The sequence below is a fragment of the Triturus cristatus genome, chromosome 2_2 (genome assembly GCF_964204655.1).
Source record: "Triturus cristatus chromosome 2_2, aTriCri1.1, whole genome shotgun sequence".
NCBI classification, from domain to species: Eukaryota; Metazoa; Chordata; class Amphibia; order Caudata; family Salamandridae; genus Triturus; species Triturus cristatus.
The window spans coordinates 242,060,485-242,073,653 of NC_140582.1; positions in this window are offsets into that span (position 1 = coordinate 242,060,485).

A 13,169-nucleotide genomic window follows, 5' to 3' on the forward strand; every position below is an offset into this window, starting at 1 on the left:
TGCAAATACATTCAGCATCACTAAGGCTGGTTGCCCTTGGTGGAGTGTAGGCAGTCACAGAGAATGCACATGGTGGTGGTCTGAAAAAACAGCTTGGACATGTGCATTTAAATAAAAGAAAAAAAAGTGGTTTCATAATGTGTCAGTCTGTAAAAGTGATTTCAAATTGTAAAAAGAGATTTTCACTTGGCCCGAAAAAAAAAGAGCAGTAAGTGTGCTTTCAAATTGGCAAAGAAATTTCGTTTTAGGACTAATGTGAAAACATGACTCTGTGTGCATAGAGGAATTATAGGCAGAGATTTATTGCGTCTTGCTCTGGTGATTTCACAGTTGCATTAGATGGAAAGGGGGAGCGAATTTTTGGGGGAAGAAGCAGAGGCTTAGCACACACCCATGTGCTTGCCGTGTATAGTCATGCACAGTATTTAGAAGCCAGTGGGGTTTTCAGGTTTAAGTCTGTAATGCAAATACATTCAGCATCAGTAAGGCTGGTTGCCCTTGCTGGAGTGTAGGCAGACACAGAGAATACACATGGTGGTGGTCTGAAAAAAAACCAGCTTGGACATGTGCAATTAAATAAATTTTTAAAAAAGGTTTCATAATGTGTCAGTCTGTAAAAGTGATTTTCACTCGGCCCGAAAAAAAAAGAGCAGTAAGTGTGCTTTCAAAATGGCAAAGAAATTTCGTTTTGGGACTAATGTGAAAACATGACTCTGTGTGCATAGAGGAATTATAGGCAGAGATTTATTGCGTCTTGCTCTGGTGATTTCACAGTTGCATTAGATGGAAAGGGGGAGCCATTTTTTGGTGCAGAAGCAGACTCTTAGCACACACCCAGCTGCTTACCCTGTGGAATCATGCACAGTATTCACAAGCGAGTGGGGTTTGAGGTTTCAGTCAGTAATGCAAATACATTCAGCATCACTAAGGCTGGTTGCCCTTGCTGGAGTGTAGGCAGTCACCCAGGTTACACATGGTGCTGGTCTGAAAAAGCAGTTTGGACATGTGCTTTTTTAAGAATCTGAAAAGTGGATTCATAATGTGTCAGTCTGTAAAAGTGTTTATCACTTGCCAAAAAAAAGAGTAGTAAGTGTGCTTTCAAATTGGCCAAGAAATTTCGTTTTGTGACTAATGTGAAAACATGACTCTGTGTGCAAATAGGAATTACAGGCAGAGATTTATTGCGTATTGCTCTGGTGATTTCACAGTTGCATTAGATGGAAAGGGGGAGCCATTTTTTTATGCAGAAGCAGACTCTTAGCACACAGCCAGCTGCTTATCCTGTGGAATCATGCCAGTATTCACAACCGAGTGGGGTTTGAGGTTGCAGTCAGTAATGCAAATACATTCAGCATCACTAAGGCTGGTTGCCCTTGCTGGAGTGTAGGCAGTCACCCAGGTTACACATGGTGCTGGTCTCAGAAAGCTGTTTGGACATGTGCTTTTATATATTCTGAAAACAGCAAAAATAAGGCAAAAAGATTTTTTGGTAAAAAATGTAAATATGTGTACTGTATTATAAAATGTTTAAAAAATATTAATACTTTTTTCTTTTTTTCCAGATAGATATAGAAAATTTTCGAAAACTACAAACATTTTTAAAACTATTTTTTAAAAAAAGAAATGAATAAATATTTTTTCAGTGACTATGGTAAGTCAATAATAATAATTGTAGTCTCTCAAGGACAATGTAATGTGATAAATGATTTTTAGTGTTTTTTTTAAAAAAAAGTACGCGCATCGTACGCGTACGGTAAAAATAAAAAAAAGTTTTTAAAAACATATGTAAAAAAAAGATGAAAGATAAGGTTGGCTCTTAAAAGAACCGTTGTGTTCATGCAGGGACAGAGGAAAGGAAGCATGGGAAAATTATTCAAAGCGACAAATGTGCTGATCTATTTTGTTGTTCACTAGGGAAACACTGGTCTCCCTATGGCAAATTAGATCTTTACAAAATGTGCAATGAATATCAACCTTCCGAAATCGAGGGTTCATTTCCAGAGGGCCAGCAAAAGGAGATTTTCCCCCCACAGATGAAGGGCTCACCTGACCTGCAGAAGAAGGAGTAAGCCCTGCAGGTGATGGTCCAGGCTGAGCTGCTGTGGATGTACTGGCTCGTCTTTCTGAAGAGTTACCTCCAAAAAGATGACCATGTGTCCTTCTGTGTACATCCTGGAGGTGTCTCTTCATGGTGTGATTCCCAAAGGAATACTTCCTGTTAGGATTACCTCTAGAAAGTACACGCTTACACAGCTTGCAAGTAACTAAGGGTGCATTCACCTTTTGCTGGCCTTCTGGAATAGTAAAATAATCCCAAACATAAGAAGGCTTTTGTTTCCTCGATCTCTGCCTCAAGACAGTGCTGCTGGTGCTAGCCTCACTCTCAGAAGAGCTCTGCTGTTCTGCCATCGTATCCCAAAGACAAACCAGCTCCTTCTCCCAAGGGAACACAAGGAGAAATGAGGGGAATGGGTGTGGTGTAGGAGAGTTCTAGAACTGAAAGTAGTTTCAACCAATCAAAAGTTGTGTTTCATGATCACATGACCTACCGTACGCTTACGGTACGCTTACGGTACGCTTACGGCAAAAAGTACGCGTGCGCGTAAAAAAGACACGCGCTTGCGCGCATGCGCATAACAGTCACTCCCCGGCACTTCCGCGTAACGTGCACGTGTGGTGTAAGCGCGCACGCGTCCCACGCGCAGTACGCGCGGCTACGCAAAGTGCGTAACTATACGCAAGCAGCGTAGATAGATTACGGACGTTGCGTAAACCGTACGCTTACCGTGAGCTTACGGTACGCGTACTATAAAAAAAAAAAAAAAAAAAAAATCTGGTAATAAATTTTACATGTTTATTTTAAAAAATATATTAAAAAAAAATATTTAAGGATTTTAAAAATTTAAGCATAGTCTTTATAAAATGAAAGAAAATTAAATTAAAAATATGTTTGAAAATAATGAAGAATAAAAAAAAAAATTAGCATTTAAAAAACCTTGCAAATTCACTGAAAAAACCATGGGTTACACACACGTTATAGTTAGGAATTAGCATTTAAAAAACCTTGCAAATTCACTGAAAAAACCATGGGTTTCACACACGTTATAGTTAGGAATTAGCATTTAAAAAACCTTAGAAATTCACTGAAAAAACCATAGGTTTCACACACGTTATAGTTAGGAATTAGCATTTAAAAAACCTTAGAAATTCAGTGAAAAAACCATAGGTTTCACACATGTTATAGTTAGCTGGACATTTTACTCGTAAAAAACCAATGAAATTGCCCCGTTATAGTTAGTTCAGCTAACTATAACTCACGCGCCCGCAATGCACTGCTGATGACGTCACATATTACATCACTCATGACATGGTCAGTGACATCACTCATGACATCACTGATGACATCTCAAATGACATCACTGATGACATCACTGATGACATCATCCTTGTGATAGAGTGGCAGACCTCCTCTCACCTTAATATAAGCTTTGATACACACATTCAAAAATAGAGACTAAAATTTTCAAAACAATGGACATACCAATACCAGTTACAACAACCTCTTCAGTAATTCTAAGATCCACATACACATCCACTCATTCACCAACAGTCCTATACAGTCACTCATACATGTACTCACTCATCATATGTACTCATACACCTATACATCCTGTTACATAATGCCACTCATCCATAGAGTTACTCACACACATAGTCACTCATGCTAATAAAGAATCAAACATACATTCACCTGCATATACAGTTATACACACACCACCACACTTACTTCTACGGAAACTTACACATACTTAGTCTTTTAAACAATCACTTATAGAAACACATACTTATTCATACAGGAACTCTTTCAATCTCTCCCTCTCACATATACTCACATATATACACCAATAGTCACATATACTAGTTTAAAACATATGTAGTTACTCCTGAAGACACTATTGGGACAGTCATTCACTCACTAACACACCCATACACACACTCATCCACCCATACAGTCCTGCACACATGCTGTCTTCAACACATACAAACAGTGAGTCACTCATTCATGCACCTATGCACTACGTAATACCCCCCACCGAACCATACAGACACTCAGACTGATATTCAAAAAAACAACTACTAACCTATATAGACACCCATGTAGCTACTCACCAACCCATGCAGCCACTTATACACAAAGTGAGAGATACACTTAATCAGTCAGTTACACAATCAATTTTTTAAAAACAAATCATCCATTTAGACACTTATATACCCATTTATTCTTCCATCGACCTTGAGATATACATATATAAAACATATTTAATTTTCAGAAAAACACACATTCACTGGATGATGTCATCAGTGAGGTCATCAGTGATGTCATTTGAGATGTCATCAGTGATGTCATGAGTGATGTCACTGACCATGTCATGAGTGATGTAATATGTGACGTCATCAGCAGTGCATTGCGGGCGCGTGAGTTATAGTTAGCTGAACTAACTATAACGGGGCAATTTCATTGGTTTTTTACGAGTAAAATGTCCAGCTAACTATAACATGTGTGAAACCTATGGTTTTTTCACTGAATATATATATATATATATATATACATATATATATATATGTGTATATATATATATATACATATTCACTGAAAAAACCATAGGTTTCACACATGTTATAGTTAGCTGGACATTTTACTGATAAAAAACCAATGAAATTCCCCCGTTATAGTTACTGTAGGCAACTATAACTCACGCGACCGTAATCCTCTGCTGATGCTAATACTGTATTTAGACACTTATTTGCCCATGTCTTCTTCCATTACATTTTAGCTATACATATATTACAAATATTATTTTTTCATAAAGACACATATGTCATCAGCAGAGGATTACGGTCGCGTGAGTTATAGTTGCCTACAGTAACTATAACGGGGGAATTTCATTGGTTTTTTATCAGTAAAATGTCCAGCTAACTATAACATGTGTGAAACCTATGGTTTTTTCAGTGAATTTGCAAGGTTTTTTAAATGCTAATTCCTAACTATAACGTGTGTGAAACCTATGGTTTTTTCAGTGAATTTGTACGGTTTTTTAAATGCTAAGTTACTTTACGCCATTTGTGGCGTGTGCGCCCACTTAACGCAGTTCGTTCCGTGCGTGCACCGTGCGCTCACAGTAAGCACGCGGTGCGCTTCGCGCACCGCGTGCCCACTTTACGCAGTTAGTGCCGTGCACGCACGGTGGGCACGCGGTGCGCTATGCGCACCGCGTGCCCACGTTACGCTAGATGGGCCATGTACGCACGATGCGCTTCGCGCACCGTGCGCACATGGAGGACATATCATGCACTTCGTTTTGAAAGGTAATATTTTAATTTTTCGTAATTTTTATAAGCCATGCACAAATGGTGCCCTTCGGGCACCATTTGCACACGGGGTGGAGAGAGTGTGGAAAATGTTTTCTTTTATTATTTTTTTTAAAATATTAGAGTTTATCACACCTCAAATACGCCATGCACAATTGGTGGCCTTCGGCCAGCAATTGCACACGGGGTGGGGAGAGTGTGGATAGTTTTTTTTTTTTTTTAATTTTTTACCGTACGCGTACGGTAAGCGTAATCGGCGAAATTAGAGAAAAAATAAAAATTACATTTTTGGCCTTGGGGGATCTTTGGGGACTCCCTCAACATGGCTATGTGTGTGGGAGCTGTCTAAACAGCCCCTTTACATGTTTTTTGGCTTTATTTTAAAACCTAACTCTCGGTGCGAGAGAGAAAATGGCGGCCGCCGCTTCCTGGTTTCGGCCGATTCGAATGTTTACTAAGATCTAAGAGCCAATCAGAATCGCGCTCGCGCACGCCACCGTACGCGTACGGTAAGCGTACCGTAAGCGCACCGTAAGCTGGCTCAGATATATATATTGATTTAAAGGCTATTTTCTCAGAATCTACTGAGCAGATTTACACCAAACCTACAAAAGGCACTTCCTTGACCTGAGGACTACCTCTCTGCCAAATTTCTAGTAATTCTGTTCAGCCGTTCGGGCTGTAGCCCTGTCTAAAGGTCCAATGGAAAAATGCATGGGAAAAACGCATTTTGGGACCCCCCTTTTATCTCAGCCCCCGCTTGACGAATCCCCCCGAGACTTTCAGGGTAGGAGCGGAGCGTAGCGCCCCACCTATTTTGAAAAATTCGCGAGGATTCGTCGACCGGCGCCAAAGTTATTCAAAATAGAATGTTGCGGATTTCCTATGGAAACGTGGTCCTAACTATAACTACCTACTGGCGACCGCCAGTAGGTAATATATTTACCATTCTCAATTCCATATCTATGTATCTTGAAGATAAATCATTTATTTGTACTATAGATAGGTACCTATATTATGTGTATTGCTTTGTATAATCATGTAAAAAAATAATAATAAGCAAATAAATACATTTTTAAGTACAACACTTGAAAACTAGAGTTTATCAAATGCATCTTTAAACTACTTATACTTACTTCCTTTATGCATCTATATACCTCCCATGTACTTTGATCTATGTATCTATTACTTTCCTCCCCCCAAAAAAGCATATTCAATGTACTACCCTATACCTCTACCAATATCTTAAATCTGCATCTACTTACTTCCTTTATACATCCATAAACTTTCCATGTACTTATGGATCTATATATTTATTACTTTCTTCCAACTCAGCATATCCAATGCACTACCCTATTTCTCACCCTATACCTCTATCAATATATCTTCTACCTCAACTCTCTAACCCCAAAAATAACCCTTTCTAGACTCTCCCCTACTCTACCCCTCCTTGCACCATCTGACACCTCTTTTTTACTATACTGATCCCCCAAAACAAGACTTTCTAAACTCTTCCCTTAGACTCTTCCCCTCCACATCCCTTTGCACTCATCCCAAGCCTCCCAGTACTGATATGACATCCAAAAAATGGGAAAAAATCTAAATCCTTCACCCTTCTATCCCTCCACTATCCTTTTAAATCAAAATAATAGACTAACATGTCAACTTATAACATTTCTTATGTCACTATACTATTTTATCACTATTTCTTTATGGGTTCCGAGTAGAGTGCTACTTGCCGAAAAAATCGCTACAATACTTCATTAGGGGTAGCAAGCACTATATAAATGCAATCCTTTTCCCCTCTTCTATCCCTCTGCTATCCTTCTCAATCCAAAAAAACTGACTAATATCCACCACTCAAATTACTTTCATATTTCACTATACTAATTCACAACTAATCCTCTATGGGTTCCAGAGTAGCGAGGTACTCGCCGAAAAAGCGCTTCAACACCCCATGAAGGGTAACTAGTGCCTTATATATATGCAAAACTCTGTCCCACTTTTATCCCTCTGCTACCCTTCTCAATCCAAATAACCAACAAACATATCATCCACCACTCGATTACTTTCATATTTCACTATACTAATTCAACACTAATCCTTTAACGGGTTCCAGAGTAGTGTGCTACTCGCCAAAAAGGCACTTCAACACCCCAACAGGGGTAACAAGAGCCATGTAAATGCAAACCTTTTTCCCTCTTCTATCTCTCCGCTATGCTTCTGAATCCAAAATAACTGACTAACCTATCCACCATTCAAATTACTTTTATATTTCACTGTACTAATTCAACACTAATCCTTCTTGGGCTCCAGAGTAGCGTGCTACTCACCGAAAACACGCTTTGACGCCTCGTAAGGGGTAGTAATTGCTATATAAATGCAATTACACTACAATACAATCTATCTACAATAGAAACAGACTTGGGCAGTAAACTCCACTCACACCATTGCATCATTGTTCTTCCCTTCTTTTAAGATATAATGTGAAAAAGTTTAAAATTCTTACTCTTTGTTTACAGCCTGACTCGTTTGAACACACTGACTCACTGAATTATATATTGTCCTTGATTACTTTTCATTTATTGCCTATATGCCATTGTTTTTCTTAATACCTACACAGGAATCAATTTGTTTCCTGACGTGTGTAGGATACAGCGAAACGTAGGTCCAGTTCTCTTGTCCTCTCCCACTCCTGGGGCCTGCTGCTGGCGCACCGTCTACCCTATTGATAACTCTGTTTGTGGTTGGGGGTGACAAGATAACAAGGTCTCGTAGGAAAACAAGAACTCGTTGATACAGGTCTGACTCAAGCCGGTTCACCCTAGGCAGAATTTCTCGCTAATCCATTTTCAAGCATTTATTGACTCAATCAGCATATTCTAAGCAAAAACGATTGGGTAATAGGTCAGAATGGATTTCATTCCTGCATGTTTTGTGCAGCATATGGAACGATTTCCTTTCCCAAAAACATGTGGCACTCATGACTTATTTAAAATCAGTAATTTCATATACAGTTGCGAGGTAGCAAAGCTCAACCTTTAGCAAGCAAATGCCTGCACTCAGCTTTCACTGGGACGCACCCATTCAAGTTCTGCAAGGTCGTCAACTTTGTATCCTACTTTCAGATGGTAACATTCCGTTTTTCAGCAATATGGCACCTGGGTGGCTAAATGGCGCTCAGACACACTGCTGGCGTGTATTTCTAAATTGATAGCGTTGTGAGAAAGTGCCTCTTTTGCATGGTTAGCCCTCCACTTTTTGACTGGTGTTGATGTGATTTCGATTGTGCTCCTTCAAACCCTTCTAACCCTGGTGTGGTCTCTGACTGGCTGTAGACAGTCAGCCATCACCAGGCATGTTTCTGGACCCTTTGGTGGAGAGCCCCTGCTCTCTGGGGCCAGAAAAAATGCACATCCGGGGCAGAGGTGTCCCACCTCGTCCCCCAGGATGGGCCAGCGCTCAAAGAGGGAAGCTTCCTGGCCTGCCACCTTTGTAATGGGACCCCCAGCCTCTGATAACAGCAGATAACAGCCCCCGGTTTACACCCCCACTTTGTATGGGAAAACTTAAGTAGAATAGGAGGTGTGCCTCTCTTGCCAACCACACCCCTGAGGTGGAGGAGGTGAGGTGAAGCAAATCTATCAGTCCTCGCCATCTTGAAGATGGGGAGACCCCCTCCAATCAAGGTTAGGTCTATGCCCCCTTCCCACAAGAGGGTGGCAAGATAGAGGGTGTACACACACCAGGTAAAGTGGCCATTGGCCCTGCCTGCTAACCCACTAAAATGCCTCCTAAATTTGGTATTTAGGTGGCTTCCCAGACCTAGAAACTAGATTTGATGGACCAAAGAAGAAGACGGAAGACCACCGCTGAAGGACCAGCAACTGATCCACTGCAAGTAAAACTGGGCAAGACCCCCACCACCTGTAACCGGTTCAACCACTTGGCCTGCTGCTCTTCCAGAAATCCTGTCAGGCTTCCAACCTTCGCCTAAGTGCCAAGAACCACAGCATTGAGGACTGACACTTGTGTCGACGCGACTCACTGCCACAAAAGAAATCCATAACCACAGTGGTAGAGGACCAACTCTGCCTTGCCAAAAGAAAGCATTCCAGCTGGATGGCCTCAACGACCTTGAGCGATCCTCTCACCCAAACAACTCTAGCTGTTCCCAGTTCCATGCCTGAAAGCCCGTAGTCTTCTGTAAGCAGTGTCAGCTCCTCCGCTAAGGTGGAGGAGCGTCACCCCACTGCATTCAAGCAGGAAAAGAAAGGAAAAAATTAAATGATAATAACGTAATGTTATTATCATTTTATTTGGTCTTCCTGCTGTGGCAGCTTTGCGTGATGGGACGGGGCTGCAGCAGGGGAGGAGTGGTAGAAACTAGAACCCTCCTAAGTGCGCAATGACTGTTTGGCCGGCCCTCTTGGAACGCCGACAGTCATGCGCACTTTTCCTATTCTCCATGCAGGCTCTCATTACAGCCTGCGTGTAGAACATGCTCACCCCTCCAGTCCCTGGCCGAGCACTGTGTACAGAGCTCAGACCGATCACAACGCTGCATTGCAGCATTGTGATTGGTCAAGGAAGCCTGTGTGCCAGATGCTTCCTATTCCTGGAGTCTAATTCAGGAGAGCAGGAGCAAAGACGCGGGACCCGGTGGCAAGGTAAGTGATTATTTTAATTTTTTTATTGCGACAAGTGTACGCCCCCGTGCGTCCAAACAAAGTATATTTTTCTAAAATTGGTCTGGATCTCCTTCTTGAGTAGCGTGTCTATTATTGATCAGTGTTGTGCAATAAATGTCTTACACTTCTCGGCATTAGGCCAAAGGCTGCTCACCCACACTACCACTAATAGATAACTTTGGGTTATACCGTGAGCCCTGTACACTTTTAGGGAAGTCCTGGACTCTGTGCACTGTATTACCACCTCGTGGCCATATCATAGTCTGAGTCCGCTTTTTACAAGCGTACGTTTAAGCCCTCATTGCGATGTCGGGTGGAACCACTTCCGCCGAACACTGCATCGGTCATAGGACCGACCGACACCCCGTAGACAGTCCCGACCGCCTCATTAGGATGTGACAAAACACTGTTAGGTCGCATTCCTACATTTTACTATGGGAGCATGTATTCCGACCGTAAATCAGCCATAATGCATGCTCCAATAGTAAAATGGGAGGTGCAGTTCATCCCTGCACCCTGTAGCAGGCACCTCAAGGTGCCTGCCACAAGGTGCAGGGGTCAACACGAGGGCACCATAAGTGCCCTCTCAGCCTCCAACCGGAGAAGGGGGCTCTGGTGGGGGTCTCCAAAGACGCTTTCCGACATGGTTTCCATGTCCGACAGACCGGCATGGAAACCATGTCGGAAACTGTCATCGTAATCTCAAGGGCGAAAAGGCCTGCCCTTGAGATTACTTCCTGCATTCCGAAAACCAGACGGGCTCTATGAGCCCATCAGTAGCCAGCCAGAATGACCGGTCAGATGCCTTTCCAACCGCCTCCATCGAAATCAGGCAGTCGGAAAGGAATCCGACCGGCCCATTAAGATGCGGCTCGGAAGCCTCCGACCATCTGTCAGAGCCTTACAAACCGCAAAAATCGGGCCATTAGTATTCCTGCAGTTCCCCATCTAAATGAACCTTTCTCACATTGGAGGAAAAACACTCAGAGACAGGTTAGGGGTAGATATGGGATCTATAACTGATGAATGACAGCTGTGAACTGAAAGGACCCACCAAAGTCCTAATGGCTACCAAGACATATCGCTTGCACAACAACAGGCCCGATTCAGACAGAATCCTCATGATTTTTAAAGCCAAAGATGTTTATTACTGGTCTTCTGACTAAAATTGCCTGTGTTTGAATGTTAGAAAAAGTAGGAGGGGTTGATGTGGAGGAATCAATAAAGAACTTTCAGTAGGTAAAATTTGAATGATTCCCTACTCATCAGTGTAAAGTCCCTGAAATTATTATAACTGCCTTTTTTACATTCCGCCTCCAAATTCAACTGAAACAAATTTACAATATCCTTTTATGATATCTTTACTTAATTATTTTTTTAACAACATATACAATACAAAATTACAAGACAACAACATAGATAACTGGATGAATCGTTTCTCATTTCTCCCTACCTACCCATTCTTATAAAAATTGGATGCTACATAATTCTAAGCAATTAAACCATGAGGTACTCCAATACACGCAAGAGGGGGACATTCATCCCTCCTCCATTCAAACAGTGTGTAACTAATTTCCTTATTGTTAATAAAGTTCAGTTGGACTCCTCGGTTCTGTGATGTCAACGGGTTTTGGCCCGGTCACGTGAGCTGAGCGTAGCCATGATCGAGGTTCTTCCCGGTCTCTCAGCATGTATGCCTAGCTGAGTTTGGCGCCTTTATTTCCATAGAATTAAGCATTCTACTTGGACACTCGCAGTTGTGGCATCGCGTGCATACAGCATTCGCAGAGCTTTCTGCCTGTGGTTCTCTTTGATATTCACCCAGCATAAATCAGTTTACTATCACTTGTAGAGTTTCCATGTGAAGAATTGTTTTTTCCACCTGGAGGTGTGTTTCCTTTCCTGTACTCATGTCCTGATGAGGCCCGAATGCCTGGACCAAAATGCGGCGGCCCCACAGAACCGAGGAGTCCAATGGAACTTGAATACCAATAAAGAAATTGGTTACACACTGGTTGAATGTAGCAGAGGGTTGAATGTCCCCCTCTTGGGTTTATTGGAATATCTCGGGGGAAGACCAGACCATATATCATAATCGTGGAATGTTAACCACGACCTAAGTTGAGACTGGACCGAGGAGATGTAGAAGAGTCAGGGACCCAAGGAATCACCCCAGGTGAGAGTCCAAGAACCCCACAGAGGTTGTGTGCAAAGAGGATATCGACTGTGTACCCAATACCATTCAACGGGCATGTCACAATCGTAGTCTTACCACCGGAGGATAAACAGAGTCAGTTGAAACCCACATGTGAGTTTGAGTCTAAGAGTATCTGAAAGCAGAGGGGACAGAGTCTATGCCACCCACGGGTGACCAGGAGGCACAGAAGACAAAGGTCATTCCAATTGAAGGATGCTGGTAAAAAGGTGATGAGGAGCTTCAAGCACTGCTGCACTGAGTTGGTAGTTCTGCCCGAGCCACTGTGACACTGAAGATGACAGAGTCCGTCTATTCCAACCAACTGCATCCGCGCCGATCAGTTATAGCAGGGACAGACTCATTGACACAACCTTTTGATGCGTCCCACTCTGTTGGCACGAGTCGGTTGGTACAACTGATGCGGCGCGGTGGAAATGGGTTCTGTTGTAGAGACCCTAATGAGGGATACTGACCTCAACTTGACAGGCAGACAGCTCAGGCCTTGAGGAAGAACAGGTCCACCATCTGTGTTGCTGAGAATTGCGGAGTCACTGGGAGCCCAGGAATGGCACACCGGTAAGCTGTGTTGCAGTGCCTGTGGATGCAGGGGAGTGACTCCTTCACTCCAAGGGAGATTTCTTCCATTGTCTTTTATGGCCACAGGCCTGGGGAGGACGTCTATGGAGCATGGGCATGGACGTTGCAGCAAGCTTGCAGGACGAGGAAGCCAGGAGTAGCAGAGATCTTCCTAGGTGTGGGGCACTAGAGGGCGCGCACGCAGAATGGCCGCACTTCTGTGAGGCTCCTGCCGCCTGGAGCAGAAATCCTCCGTTTATCCTTTCAGCTGGCCGCCTTCCCGTTGAAAAAGTACGCGATACTGCTGCGGGTGCTTGCCTGAGGCTCCGGTGCAA